We start from the raw sequence: 12,285 nt of genomic DNA on the forward strand, positions 1-12,285 counted from the left end.
TCAATTATTTAAATATTGTTTCCAAAAAGTAAGATACTGTTATTATACTGTTTATACATCTGTTTTTGGTCCTTTTCCCCCATCTAAAGTTTCTTCAAATATTCATTTATACCCCTTTGGACAATTTTAATTTGTATATACAGAACGGAGTGCATGTGTAGTCGTTAATTAACGGCTTATTATGGATATAGTGAATTTTATATTTCAAAATATTAATGAATTAGGATTGTAAATTTCATTAGGCATCTTGAAAGGCAAAAATTGATTTGATGCATTGATGTAATGATCTTGTCTTAACTTTTTTTGTTAACGAGTAATAATTTGTTTGTCTAAATAGTAATTAAGATATTAATCTTAAATTTGTATAATAATTATTATATCTTCTTTTGATTGATATACATGACATGCAATTCACGTGAAAATTAAAAATTTCATTTTTTGAAGGGTCATCGATATTTGTAAATATATAAAAAAGTTGATAATATATTATTATTTAATTATTTAACATATTCTCTTTTAGTCTTACTTCTATCTCGCTCACATCAAACACATACTCTCTTGCTTGAAGTTGAAGTTGATGAGTGTGTCCTCATCTAAGCTTTGACGTTTGATATAAGAGCTTAATAAGATATATTTTTTTAAAATGTTATTATAGCCTCTTGCTACATATAATTAATATATATATATATATGTCAAAATATCTATAAACACGACTCTACTATCGCTCCTCGTAATGACTTATAGGACCTTAAGCTTATGCTTTGATAGTAAATATGTCACGATCTAAGATTTCCAACCATAACTAAAACAATCAATCAACATAATATATATAACTCAAATTAGGGAAATAATCCAAATTCAACACATGAACATAGTTAAAATTATGGCAAAATCCAAAACCAATTACATCGATTACGAAAGCAAAACAATATATGAAAAGATATATAAAATCCTCACCACCACTAATTTAATTAGTGCTGATTAAGATATTTTTTTATCCTTTGAATATATTTAACTTACATGTTAATTATTTTATTTAATTATTATTATATATTTAATTAAATATGTTCACGTAGAATGAAACAAATGATAAATCATTTAAATATTCAGTTCAAAACATATGATATAATAGTTAAATACGTGACACAAAAGATCAAAGATTTAATTGTTTTCACACTATAAACATATTTCTCTTAAGAATGATTTTAATATAATTCATTAGTTCACACCTTAAAACTAATATATATATATAATAAACTAATAATTATTATTTTTAATCGATTGATCAAATGTGTACCTTTTCTAATTTTGGTTATGTGAACTATATTTATGAAAGAAATGTGGGTCAAGAAAACTGGGCCGTTATTTCTGTTGGGCCACAAATAAAGGCCTAGTCAAACTTTGTAGGCTCAAAATTCAAATTATGAGACGTGTATAACACAAGTGAGGGAAAGTTATACATATATTCTCTCGTTAAAAATAATTACCTAATTAAAACGTTATATATATATATACGGTGGATATACAAGTGGATCTTTACGACAAAATAACAATAACAACATATATCTACGGTGGATATACAAGTGGATTATGAGGATGCTGGTGAGTACGTAACGTTATTTTTATTTTATTGGGATGAAAATTATTTTTGATAGATTATCAGTTCAAGTAGATCATATCAAAACCAATTAAAATAAAACAATAATAAATATTCCATAGAAATTTCAATTTACTTGTCTATTTTAACAAATGAAAAGAAAAAGAAGTTTTATACTTCTTTAGTATTAAATAGTTAAATAAATCAATAGTACTATTAGTCAAATCTAGAGTTACAAAACATTGTTAATAAGGTTAATATACTAAAACTCACGCTTTTTTAAGCGATGTGTCAGATTAATAAAGATTAGGTTATAATATGAAAAATATAAAATAGTACGATAATAAAAAATAAAGATTTAGTAATAAAATGAAAAAATATTTTAAATAGTACGATAATATTAAAAGAAAGTATTGAGAACACCCTTAAACTTGACGCAAATTATTAGTTTCATTTCCGAATTGTTAACCATAAAAATGCCCCTTTATTTGACTAACTAAACTTAAATGCACTCCCGATCTTGCAACATTACTAAAATACACTTTTGAATTCTAGTCAAGTTTAGAAATGCTTTCAACATTTTTCTCGTTTTTTAGTAAGAGTCTCATGTTTCTACAAGAGTTTAAAATCACTTATTATGTCATTTGGCATATCAAAAATGTATTTAATCTTAGTTAATCAGGTATAAAGGTGTTTTTGAGGCTATCAATAATTCAAAAATAAAACTAATAATTGCACCAAACTCAAAAATATTTTCAAGACGTCTCTCACAAAAAAATAATACTAACAACTTATAATACAATTGAATCATAAAAATAGGAAAGTATGAATCTTATGTAATATAGATTTAAATAATTATAGAATTATAATACAGATATCAAATACCGAGTAGGCAACGAAAGTTGGAAGGAAGGTACTAGAAAGGAGATTGATCCGACAAAGTAAGGCTGCGATGTGTTAAATCAAATTGGAAAATGTGAACCTAAACCTAAAGACAAACTCTATAAACTTCAAATCAAATGTAATCACAAACTGGGTTTGCAATCATTATGCTTTTCTCTTCTTTCCTTTTCCTTTCCCCTTCCCTTTGATTGATTGATGTTAATTTTTCTACTTCCTTCTTTTATTTTTGGAAAATTTTCAAAATTTTCATTAGTTCATGAGCTAATAACTTGTAATATGATAGTTTACAATATTACGAATCTTACAAATTTTATTGCATTTAAGATACATTTAGATATATGGATCAAAATTAGGTGTAATTTATACAAAATATATCGTGTTCAAGTAGATTCACATGTATCTGAGATATATAACAAATCTCGTTCGTTCATCTCCCTCCTATCTCTTTCATCACTCTCTTAAGTATCTGACATTTCAGATACATGTGAATCACACAAGATACACACATATACATGTATCTAGTGTGTATCGCATGTATCTGAGATATATGACTATCTCGATCGCCTTCTTCCTCATCTCGTTTGTCTCTCTCTTTGTTTTAGTGTATCTGGTAGCAAAAACACATGCATCTAGATGTATATTCCTTAATATATGGAAAGAAACTCATAATCAATGGGAAAATACATAATTATTTGAAAGCATATAGATAAAATTAATACATGTGATATGAATGTACGTCTAAAAAGATTGTTTTCCCTTTATTCTTACTTGTCTGTTTTAAATTTACACGTCTTTTTGGAATAATTATTCTCTCAATTTTAGTTTATTTGTCGTATTTTGATTTGACTTAGAATGATTAAGAATGTAAGAAAAACTTTTGAATATTTTAGTTTTAACTTAAAAATATGTCAAATGTATTAAAATATCATTTAATCTCGTGATTGTAAACATAGGACGCGAAAACTAAAAAAGAAAGTTATCTTCGTTTGCATTGAGAAAAGGACCTTAATTTTCTTTCTACCCAATCACTTCACTCTGTGGCTATGTATTGTTTGTAAGATGTGAGATGTCACAATTATGCCTTACCGACTAATCACTAGTCCCATTCCTCCTTCATTCACGCTATGATAATTCACTTTTTGTTTTTATTTATAAAAATTATTTTTTGAAAAAAAAATGAGAATTTTAATTTTTTATGTTTTAATTTGATCTATGGAAAGGTTTATAAAGAAAATTCTTCCATAAAATGTTAATAGGATCTTGCCAAACTCAAAAAAAAAAAAAAAAAAAAAAACTCTAAATCTTAGTAGATATCGCCGGTCTGAATTAATTCTTGATTGCCAAATCTTTTATGGATCCATTCGAATAATATTCTCTCTCACATGGAATGTTTATCCAAGTATTGGTAGTAAAGTTATATTTGAGTGATTTTTGTCTGACCACGAAAATATACAAAAAAATAATTAATGAATACAATCATGAAACTGTTTAGGAGCATCATGAAAATTTGACTCTATCACTTAATTAAATATTGTGAAACGTCTTGAAAATTTGACTCATTAAATTTATGAAGGTTGTAATTAGTTGACTATTCTTCAATTTAAAAAGAACAAGGAAAAAAAATATAATTATCTTAAACTCATAATGTTTATAACAAGTTCTAAAAGGCATTTTTAGATGTCGATTTGTCTTCTTTTCATTAAGTGTTATCTTAATCTTAGATCAGTCTTTTAAAAAATAATAATTAGCACCCCTTCAACCGTTCAACTAAGTAATCAATTATAAATCATTGTTCTACCAAAAAAAAAAAATTATAAATCATTGATTTGTGATAAATATATATTTATTAGAGTAACTTTATTTATAATACAAGCATTACTGGTAGTATATATTACCTAAAAACATGAACCTAATACAAGCATTATTGGTCGTATATATTACCTAAATTTTCCGATCCACAAAAATAGAAGTTGTAAAATTCCACCATGTATATATTTCATGTCACATTGGATCAAATCAAAATTAGTTTCCAGACAAAAACTCGACAAGAAAATCCAAATACTTATAACACAAATCATAATTGTCCATTCGTGTAATTTTGACAAATACTTTATGAAGTTTTTGTAATACACACGTGTGGTGATTCACCATCTTTGGATTTTTGCTCAACAAGAAAGATACTTTAGTGTCCCACCACACGTAATATATATAAAAATGATAGAGTGATGGTATGAGACTCGATTATTATACATATATCGAGCAAAAGCAATAAGGGTTATGTATATCTATCGAACACTATAGTCATGAGGAAACTTTAGAAAATTAAAAAAAAATTAAGCATTTGGAAAATAGGATCTAATATAATTCTCTTCTTGTAAAAGAAAATCTCAAGTGATTTAATGGGTGGAACGTTTTGTAAAATTAAATTCAGAAGGTAAGATATTCCAAAATCCATTTTGTATTAGTTTAATTACTTTCTTTTTTTTCTCCTTTTTGTTTATTAGATTAAGAGTCCGTTTGGATTGACTTAAAATTTGATCAAACTTACTTTTAAGTCAGTTTTTTACTTCTAGAAGTGTTTGACAAGTATAAAAATAACTTAAAAATAAGTCAAAAATGACTTAAAATAAGTCAAAAACCAAAAGTAGGTCTTCCCCTACTTTTTATTTTTTGACTTAAAAATCATTTTAGTTTGACTTTTTATTTTTGACTTAAAAGTTACTTTTTTAAAGTCAATCCAAACGGGCTCTAAGTGACCAACTAATAAGTGGTATCAACGTATAGAAAAGAAAATATAATTCTATTAATTATATACTAAGGATATATCATACAATGTTAAGAATGCCTTGAGTTGGTTGCTTAGTCCAATAACTGATATCAAAATCAATGATTCGACGAGACGAGCATAAAAATAGTAGAGTGATGGTGTGATATTGCTCTTTTTATTGCCTTCAATTACCATGTTGCTTGGAGATGTATGTGGGTGACACATACCGAATCTAAAAAGATTAATCCACGCAAGAATAATGATAATGTGTGGAACTCAGTTCGAAAGGAAGATTATATATTGGGTGCGTGAATAAAGTTTCATATTAATTAGTGGTTGAAAATGTTTTAGAAAAATTACATATAAAATCATGTAGGAATATTCTTATTAGTGGTATAAATCCTTTTGGAGAAAACTGTGCAAGTGGTTGGATTATTATCGTATTAGATTTACTGATTGATATTCTAATAGAGTCATTTTTGATAGAAAACGCTAACTTTATTTTTTAAAAGACTTTTTCGACCTGAAAATTAATCAGAACTTCAAATGTAAAACTATATTCGAACATTTGAGTGTGAAACCAAAAATTAATAAGATACCAAACTATTTTAAAATTAGCTAGTTACCCCCTTTTAAATTGGATAACCTATATATTGACATGTTGTTAATAGTAGGGGTGTTCACGGGTCGGTTTGGATCGGTTATTGGTCAAAACCAAAATCAAACCAACTTAATCGGTTTTAAAATTATCAAAACCAAACCAAACCTAATATAATATACACTTATCGGTTTGGTGATTATCGGTTTCGGTTTGGTTTGGTTTGGTTATTAACCATACACAAAAATAAAAGAAACAATTTATTCAAAATGTGGAAAAAGTGACAATCCATTCAAAACGAAAAATAGTTAGAATGACTTAAATTACTGAACTTTCGATCACTAAATTTACTATCAATAAAACTTTAAAATTCACTATATTGACCTAGAAGGAAGAGACAATAACATTTTCAGTCCCACAAAGAATTGTCATAGATACTCATATACATGAAATCAATAAGATAAATGTTTCATCTTGGACATTTTTGCTTTCAATAAGTAAATTATAAAGAAATTTTAATGAAAATATGTATAAGATCTTTAAAATTGTTTATAAAAACAATATATTAAGTATGTATATAATAAAATATATGTATATAATTCATCGGTTCAGTTCAGTTATTTCTTCGGTTATTTTGAATAAAACCATAACCAAACCAAATACTATCGGTTTTCAAAAACACTAAAACCAAATCAAACCAAACCCAAATAAAATTAGTTTTGTTTTTTCGATTTGGTTTGATTTTTCGGTTTGGATCGATTTTTATCCAAACCATGAACACCCCTAGCTAATAGTATCTTGTGAAGAAAAATCTAACCATTGCTTATGGTCCAAGTGTACCTTAATTAATATCCTATAAAGATGCTAAAAATCAATTAAAAAAATTGTGAACTTAATTATCTGGTTCACAAGATGTTGGATGACTCTTTAAGTATCTATACAGATTCTTGAATTAATCAAATATCTTAATCATATAGTATATTGTTTAGCTGACACATGGATTTAATATGGACACCACATAAAAAGTTGTGATGGAATAGTAACTACTTATTCTGAATTAAATGTCTCGAGATCGAATTTCAAATATGAAAGACAACGTCTTTTATAAGAACAAAAGACTTGGAGAGCCTGTTACCCTTAAAGTGAATTTTCCAGCATGAATATGAATTATACAATTTGATTTTCACTTTATCAGGGAATTATTGATTAAACAAGTTGTATTAGAATTTCAGACGTAATTTTCTTGGTAATATGTTTAAAGGTTATTATTTTTTTGAGAAGTAATAAATTACAATCACAATTGAAGAAATTATAAACATGGAATATATACAAATATTATTAGATTTGTAAAACATGAAGTTTGAAGCTAAAGATTAACGATCATCAAAAGTTATGATGAAATGATAAATACTTAAAAGCGTTTACCCCCAACATTGAATTTCTTGGCAAGATTCAAAATTTAATTAAACACCAAAATAATTATAGTATTCTGAATGAAAAAACACAAGAATATCTTTTTGGTTATCATACATGTCTAACTTTATTAGCAATAGATATGCTATGATATGAAAATCAAATTTGTTGTTTCAAAGATTTCTCCTTGACTAGAATTGTGTATATAGTGTGTTTCTAAATGGGCCCCAAAATACTTTATGATATTTTATTTTTGGGAATTAAAATGAACTAAAAAGATTAGGTCATAAGAGAAAACAATTTCTTGTAATTATTCCTTCAATTTTGAAAGCTATAATAAAAAGTGAAATTGATTGTGACACTCATTGGTCAGATACTTTGTACTTTAATATAGACAAAAGTCTATATCAGCCACAATTTAATATTATATTTCCCCTCCTACATAATGAATAAAAACAATTTTAGATAATGTTGTTTTTGAATATTTATAGAAATTAATAAAATTGGTGAGTGATTATAACTCAATTTTATGCTTGTAATAAATAAATAAAAAACATATACAGTATGATTATACATATAATCGGTTTGATTCAGGTTTTCTCGATTATTTTTACTTAAAATCAAAATCTAATTAAATATTATCCGTTTTGAAAATTAAAAATCAAACCTAAAACATTGATCTTTTTCATTTGATTTAATTTGACATATTCTACTATTATATATACTATTATTACTTATACTTTCAAAATATTATGTATCTTACCACTAATTAAATGTTTTCTTTCATATATTGAGGAACATACATCTACATATATTTATTTTTCCTACAAATACACTAAAATAGGGAGAGAGACAAGCGAGATGTGGAAGGAGGCGAGCGAGATTTGTGATGTATCCCAGACACTTGCGAATCACACTGGATACATGTATTTGTATGTATTTGGTGTGATTCACTTGTACATTGGATACTAGATACATAGGAAATTGGCGAGCAAGATTTGTTATGTATCTCATATACATATGAATCTACTAGGATACAATGTATCAAAAAAAATTACATCTAATTTTGATCCTATATATCCTGAGATACATGTATCTAGACATATCTGAACGTATCTTGACGCACCAAAATCTGATAAAATTCATAATATTGAAAACTAAAATATGTCTAAGTAATTAATTCTTAAACTAGTGAAATTTACCTTAAGTTTCCCTTATAAATTCGAGTAACTTACAAAAATAACTATATTTATAGGGTTAATGAATACCAATAGCTATAAGTATGTTATTTACAATAAATGACTACAATTTATATCACTTTTTTGTTGAATTTTTGTATAGTTTTTTTTTTTATATTTATTTATACATTAATAAATCTTTAAGTACAACAAACTAAATAAGGAATTGACTCTAAATATAACTCACTATCCTTACATTACGTCCATACAATGAGCAACTTCCCATAATAACTTTATAACTAAAAATTACTTCTTTAAAGACATATCAAATCATATTCTTTATCAGTTTAACAAAAATTGTGATACATCATACTCAATTTTCTTGTTGTCTCCATATTTCTTATTCTGGCGTCGTAAATGTGTTAATAATTTTTTTTTGTTAATTCAAGTTATTGTATGTAAGCAAATTGTTGAATTTGTGTATGAAGGTTAAGTATTTCAATTTTGAATAGGTGAACTACATGGCAATAGATACACTAGTTGTTAAACAAAAAATGAATACACCAATATAGAATACAATGAATACATTGTTGTTAAACACAAAGATGAATACGTTGGATATAACTATACTTGTATTCCCTAATCAACTTTTTATCTTGGATATAGTACTTATATATCTAGATATACTGTATTCGCAAATCAACATTTCAACTTGTGCTTATATAACAATACAAGTATCTATGTATATAAATATGGATACATTTCAACACTGTTCTTAAGCAAAAATATGGATACATTAGACAAACGAGCAAAATAGATACAATTTGTGGGTATCAAACTGTATAAGTATGGATACATTAGACAAACGAGCAAATAAGATACAATTTGTGCGTATCAAACTGTATAAGTATTCTTCTAAATAAAATTTTGAAAAGGCCAACAATATAGTATTGATGTATCCAACTATACTTGAATTCCCTAATCAACTTTTTAAATTTGGCAGAGTACTTTGTATTCAAATATAATTGTATTCACAAATAAACAGTTTAACTTGTGGTTATATAATAATACAAATGTCTATGTATATAAGTATTCTACTATATACAAAATTGATAATCAAAAAACAATCAATCTCTTTTTTGTTCATGTTCTTCTTGTACTCATTTTTTAATAACTATATACATACGAAATCAAATTTTCTGACAATTTCAATACAAGATGACAATCCATAATGAAAATGCCACACAATACATGTGTTGAGATGTATAAGTAAATGACATTAAATTATAAAAAAATATAACATACAAATCTCAATTTCATTTTCCTCTTGTTCCTGCTGGACTGCTCTTTTTTCACACCCACTTGAATCAATATTATTGACTTTTCTCCTTTTTTCGAGATTAGTTTTCACTTCTGAACCTTTTTTCCTTTTTACTAATTTTGCATGTTCGATTTCTTTAAGTAGATTTAAGGGTATATGGTCATTAACCTTTTTTGTTCTTCTTTCGTTCTCCATTGCAACAATAGAGTCTGAATTTTTGGCTTGTTGTTGAGTAATACACAAATCAAAAGAAGGTAGTTCATCCAACAATCTGTCAAATAAATGTAGGAGTATCAATGTCAGCCATTGAAATGGATAAACAAATTCTTGAAACAAAATCCTATGAAAATAAAAGAACGTGTAGATGTGTAGATATATAATGCTCATAAAAATGAGATAAATATGCAGTTAGAAGGTATATAAATATGCAATTAGAAGGTACCTGATGGATACAAAATCACAAAAATCGCTCCTGCAGTGATGTAAAGGATCTTGAATTTGAATGAATTTGAGGAATAAATCAGAAAATTTGTGATGTATGAATATTAATGAAAGAGAAAAATTTAATGATGGTAAACATGGGAAAAAATCACAAATGTGACTGTCATAATTAATTAGGCATTCAATAATTACTTTTCTATTTAATATTTATTTATTATATTAAATATATATAAAATATTATTTATTTGTATATAATTAACTTTGCTATTTATTGTCACACCCCAAATCCGGATGTGATGGCACGTGTCCATTTCCCACCAGACACNCATATAACATGAAAAAAATAAAACGTAGCTATTTTTCTTGAATATATATGGATATTTGCCATATTCTGAAGTTTTTCCTATAAATTCCCCACTTTACTCTTTCTATTTGGGCTCCTAAACCCATCTAAGGGACTTAACTGGAATAGAAGTTCTTCTATAAGGTCATCTTATTGGGCCTAGAACTCAGATTTGGGGCAACATTTGAAAACTCTAATGAGGCTAAGCCCAACAAGGCCCAGTTATGTGTACTCTAATGAATCTGGGCATTTCTTACCAATAAGTCCAAACTTGTGCCTGGATGAAGTAATCGGAATAACAAGTAATTATAGTTGCGGAAAAAGTCAGTAATTATGGTTATATTTTTAGAGTTAAGGATCTATCAAAAATAATCTATCTATCATTTAAAATGTTGAAGTAAGATCTGCATGCATCTTATCTTTTCTATACCCACATGTAAAATTATATCAAATATATTAGAGAAAATTTCAGAAATAGCAAAGATAATAGATATAATAAAGCTATATAACTATTGTTTTGGTAGTTGCGCTCCATAACTATAGTTCTGTTTTGGCGGCTGCGATTTGTATATTTCGTTGGTCCGTTTGTATATTTCGCTTGCAAATATACAAACTGGGTAAGTATATACAAATGGAGGCTGCGGTTTATATATTTCGCTTGCGTATCTATAAACATGTTAAATATATACAAATTCCATAGTTATACATTTAGGGATTTTTCAGAGCTCTGTTTGTATATTTCGTTTGCCAATATACAAATAAGGTAATTTATTATGATTTTTTCATAAATCGTATATAAATAGTTAGGTTAAGCATATACAAATTCTGAATTTATATTATACAATCAAGAATCGAACTATATAAATTCTGAATTTATACATTCAGGGAGCGAATTATTCAAATTTCGGATTTATACAATTAGGAAACTGAATAGCAAAATTTCACGGAAGTGTAGCCACCAATTAAAAATAATCAAAACTATAATTATATTACATAATATACTCTAGATATTTATCATTTCACGTAATTTTCCTAATATATTATTGTATTTAAAATCAATCTCATTTTTCTCAAAGTAATGTAATATTCCAACATACAAGAAGCATAATCCTAGGAACGAGTGAATCACAACATTCCCTTGAGTTAAACAAAAGTAAGGTTATATAAATTTGGGAATTTGATGATTATACTGAATATATTATCATTGTTATGACAACGATTCATATAATTTGAACTTGAAAAAAAGGGGCCAAAAAGGCATTAGAAAATTAGCAAGGGCTAGGGAACATTCCCTAGAGATGATTGAGGATTTCTTTTTATTATAATAATAAAGCAAATGTTTGCCATTTATATTCTCATGATATTATATGCTTTGGACAAAGTGCATTGAAACATAAAATTTGGTCATTACAAAATAATGGCCTAAAAATAATCAATACTTTTTTGGAAAAGCAATGTGTGTATAGTACGTAATCCATCAACTTTAACATTTTTATATAAGAAGGCTGTCATGTCAAAATTAGAGTAACTTTTAATCGTATTGATACTTAAAAAATTATAATTTATAATATTTTTTTTTATAGTTTTTTGATTTTTTTTTTGTTTAAAATATCAAATTAATGTAATATAATTTAATTATGAAAATTAGTCAAATTGACTTTCGAAAAATGTAATATGACAATTAAAAATGGACGAATGTAGTATTACTTTTCTTTATAATTTAT

Source organism: Solanum stenotomum, chromosome 1 (genome assembly GCF_019186545.1).
Source record: "Solanum stenotomum isolate F172 chromosome 1, ASM1918654v1, whole genome shotgun sequence".
Taxonomy (NCBI): Eukaryota; Viridiplantae; Streptophyta; class Magnoliopsida; order Solanales; family Solanaceae; genus Solanum; species Solanum stenotomum.